Here is a 4,620-nt window from a genome sequence, read left to right on the forward strand (position 1 = left end):
CCCATCTCACGGCACCGGGCGCCTCCCCCCGCAGCTCCTGAGGCTCTTCCCGCCCAGCTGCCAGACCTGGGCAGGGGCTTGGCGACGCTCGCCTTCCTGAAGCCCGTGCGTGTCTGCACAGGGGCGTCGGGACCCCCACCGCAGAGGACTCCGCTGCGCCGTGCTCGCGTCCCTGAAGTCCAAGGAGGCCGAGGGAGCCGTGCTGAGTGTGGAGGTGCGTCCGCACGGTGCTGGTCGCCAGCAGGGGCGCCGACCCTCGGTGCCTGGAAGCACAGGCGAGTGGGTCTCTGTCCGGACGCCTGCAACCGGCCACGAGAAAACGTCAGACGAAGCCAGAAGGAGAACCACTCTGCTTGAAGAACAGCCCTGGGCGTGCGTGTGCAGAGTACGTGTGCAGCCGAGTGCTGAAGGAGATGGACAGCTGCCCACGACGGTGAGTCTGGGGAGAGGGTGGCCTGCCCTTGGCATCCATGTTACCTGGTAACTTTTCTGTGTGAGATTCCTTCCAAGTGGGAAGTTCGGATGAAGGCTCGACCGTGGGGCCTGAGCAGACTCGGGGGTGAACGGCCAGTGTCCAGGCGGGCGGAGTCCAGAGCGCTCGCCTGCGTGCCGGCTGCATCCCTGTTACAGGGTGATGTGTGGTTTCCATGACTCGGGGCTGGTGGACGTCCCTCCCAGGGCCTCTCCCGGTTGCTGGGCACTGACTCACACAGATGGCGGGTGGGGCCCCGAGTTTGAAGCCTGGTGGGTCACCCGGCCGAGGGTGGCGTCAGGCTGCTCCCGCCGAGGACTGTGGACGTTCCGGCCACAGGACCTGACCCGCTGGGTGCCTTCCTTTACGGCCAGACCCCCAGGGGTCTGGAGTCCCCAGCAGGCGCAAACAGGGAGTACGGGATGCCCGGCCTCGTCTCGCCACGCGCATCCTGGCTACGCCGGCTCCCTGAGCTCCACGCAGGGGCCTGGATTTACCACCGAAGAATTCTAGGAATTTCCTCTTAGTCTGAAAAGAAAACTCCTTCAAAACCTCCTTCGTGTCCCACCGAGGGGCGTGCAGGGGCCTCGGTGCTCTCCCTGCGTGCGGCCGTGTGCCTGTGTCTGGGGGTGGGGGCTCTGCTCCCAGGTGCCGCGCCCCAGCTCCCGCTCCCCTGGGGCCAGGCCCGACCGGGGAGGGCCCTGGTGGTGGATGGACGCTCCCTGGGAGGGCCGACCCCGGGGCAGCAGGGGGCTTCTCTCCAGAGCTCAAGCGCCTCCTGGGGCTTCCTGTCTGTCTGCAGGCCTTTCTGGATTATTCTATAAAACTCGTTGTGGGCTGGCGGGTGGAAGCCACGGAGGGCTGGCCCGTGTGCCGGGAAACAGTGTGCTGCTCGGAACCCTTTCTTTCACCTTTGAAAAACACATCCAGCGCCTGTAAATTAATACGTAACTCGACACTATTTGTCCACGGACATTTCCTGGCTGAAAATGAACTTTCTGCCAGCTGGCCTCAGCTTTGTCTCTTAGAGACGGCGATGTCCAGACTGAGAGGGTCTGGCTCCTGCACAGCCCGAGGCACTGGCCTCTCCTCCCACGAAGGGCCCAAAACGCCCGAGGACAGCGGCGAGGGAAGGGCGGCAGCTGGGAATACCCGTCTGGGCGCTGACTGCCCGCGACGCCCCGGGCGCAGGAAGTGAAAACATCTTTATCCAAGGAGAAGAGGGGCAGGAGTGCCTCCTCCAGGTGGTAAAGATGGAAGCCCGAAACTAAGACTAGCTCTGTCCAGGGGAGTGGGGAGCAGGCGGGGGTCAGACAGACGCTGGCCTCTTGGAAGATTTCTCTTAGGGTAGGTCTGACTTCAGAAGCACAGAAATACACGATGCAGCTATAAACAGATCAGACTGAAGCACCCCCTAAAAACAGGGGGTCCGAGGAGACAAGTGTGCCTCTCCGCGTGTCCCCGGGGGTCCCCGTGGGGCGCCGTGTGTCTGCCCCGGGTGGCCTCTCCAGCTTCGTGCGGGGGCCGTTCTGCCAAGCCGGCCAGCGTCTCCGCTGCAGCAGCGACCACCAGGTGCCCGCGGCCTGCGGCGCATCCTCACCTGCCCCTCGCCTCGCCCTCTGACTCACCCCGCGCAGCCCTCACCGTGTCCCACCTCACCCGCCGGCCTCGTGGGCCTCCTCTGGGCCCACGTCTCCTGTTCGGGAGGGGGCCCTAGTGGGGGGGCCCAGTCCAGCTCCCCCAGCCCAGTCCCCCGTCAGAACTCCGGGACCCTCCGCATCCCCCAAATGCTCCCGCCCCGCGGCTTTCCTGGGTCACGGGCTTGAGGACGCTCACGAATTGCTGGGGCCTCAGCCCCGCGCCCCTGCCCGTGGGGCCTCCACGTCCCTCTCCGGCCTCGTCCCCATCGCAGGTGCTGAGGGCAGTGTGGCTGTGGTGCTGACCGTCACGCTGTGGAAGCCACACGGCTGTAGAGAGCGGGACAGCAGGCGCAAAGGCCGCCACGGAAGCCACGGGAGGAGCTCACGGCCCAGCCGGCCCCAGGGGCCCGTAGTGGGATCCCATTTTTCATTTAAACCACAACCAACGACCCCACCCACTGAGCCAGGTTCTGAGAGATGGGACGCTCTGGAAGAGGCTGTGCTGCCTGGGCAGGGCAGCCTGTGGGGTCCGCCTGATGGGACTCGCTTCCGCTCCCTCCGTCCTGGGGCTGAATGAATAGGTATCACCTTGTAATTAAAAGAAGATGAGAAACAAGATAAAACCACGTGGTAGATACACCGTCAAGTCTTTAGCCAGCGCCCGCTGAGTGCGCCGTACCTAAATGGATCAGGTATAGGATGCAAGTAACAGCAACGGCACCTCTGAATAGAACACGCTATAGAAAGGAAAACAGGTGCTACCCTCCGCCCCGAGCTTGCGGTCAGGCCCGTGATTTCGCACCCGCACTCTGCACAGGACTCTTGGTACCGAGACCGAACCGGGCTGTGCGGGCGCCTTGCTGCCGCCGACGCTGCGGCGCTCTCTCGGCTGTGGCGCGCTCTGCCCACCCCTTGCCTCGGGGGCGCGTCCCCGCCAGCCTGCTCCGTGGTCCTCACTCTGCAGACCGAGCCTCGGGGCGTAGCCACGTCGCCCATGCTGTCTGTGTGGTTTTGGTTTTCCTTCTTTCTGGCCTAAAGCTCTCATAGACTCGCCCGGCAGCCCCGGCAGCAGCCCCCTTTCCCGAGAACGGGGCCCACGCGTCTGCGCGGTGCTGCAGGAACAGAAAGGCCCCGGGTGGTGAGTCTGGCGGTCACACGACCCCCCCAGGCTACAGGTGTCGAGACGCCCGCCACTGTCCTTGTGTGACACGTGGGGCGGGACGGTCTCACTTAATTTCCACATCGCAGACAAGACACTGAGGTCCCGACACGGCCTGAGCAGGCCCGGCGCCCCCGTCTCCCCATCCCCAGGCCCTGGCTGTGGCCCGCCCCTCATGCCACCCCACGACGACCCTTCACCCTGCCGCTGGCCCTGGGCTTCCCCGCCACCTGTTTTCCTGCACTCACACTCCCCTTTGTCGGTCAACGTCCAGGCTGAATCTGGACGTCCGTGCGTCCACAGACAGAGGGTCTGAGCTGGCGTGACACCAGGTGCTGGGCTGCGACGTCGCCTTTGTCTACAGCAGGGGGTGCGCTACTATCTGGATGTGTTATTTAATTCTGCCTCTCCGGTGAGAAGAATTGAAAAAGGAAAGCGATGTGCTGATGTGAGTGGTCAGCTGAGCTGAAAGGGCAGGTGGCACAAGTGCTGACCAGATGCCCACGGGACTGAAGCCCAACTGGGAAGAACAGCAAAGATAAAGAACAGAATATGCGAAAAACGTGGCATCAAAGTTTCTGTCTGAAGAGCGAGGTGAGGTGGTGGAAGAGAGTGGGGTTTCAGAACCGTGGACCGACGAGCAGGCCCCAAACCCGCAGAGCCAGGGCTCCATCTGCAGGAAGCCGGGGGGCGGCAGCGCGTGGGACTCCTCTTAGGTGCCACCGCGCCCCCTCTCGGCTCCCGCCAGCCCCTCCCCCTCGTCCCCGCTGCCGAGTGGCAAACAGGTGAACTCTGCTCTGCACACGTGCCTACGTTTTCCCGCCTGAGGTCGTCATGCTCACCACGCTAGAAGGCACGCAGGGGCCACAACGGGGCAGGGATTTCACAAGACGCCCCACGGCTTTTGCTATCTCGCGGCAGGGAGGGCTGCACACCGAGAGCCCCGGGGAAGGAGGGCTCCTCCCTGCCCCGCCCTGCCCGGCTACAAAGCTACAAAGGGCAACCTGCCCAGCCTCGGCTTCCCAAGTGCGCAGCGTGTGGCGTCTGCTTCCCGCCCTTAGGCTGTGGGCCTGACCCAGGTGAGAGGAGCCGGGAGTCTGGGGGCAAGTCTCAGGTAACCGCACCACGAAGGATCATAATCATAACCGTCTTTGCAGCCGGCCTTGTCCAGAGCGACACTGGGGTGAGGAGGGCACATCGGCCCGCAGGGAGAAGCCACACACGAAGCCCACGTCTGGAGACAGATGAGCCTCACGTGACAGGCACCCCCGGCCCTGGGGCGGGTCTGACCCACGTGGCCACCCGCAGGCCTCGGTGGTCAGCGCCCATACCCCCGCTCGCCTACCCAG

Source organism: Tursiops truncatus, chromosome 5 (assembly GCF_011762595.2).
Source record: "Tursiops truncatus isolate mTurTru1 chromosome 5, mTurTru1.mat.Y, whole genome shotgun sequence".
Lineage (NCBI taxonomy): Eukaryota > Metazoa > Chordata > Mammalia > Artiodactyla > Delphinidae > Tursiops > Tursiops truncatus.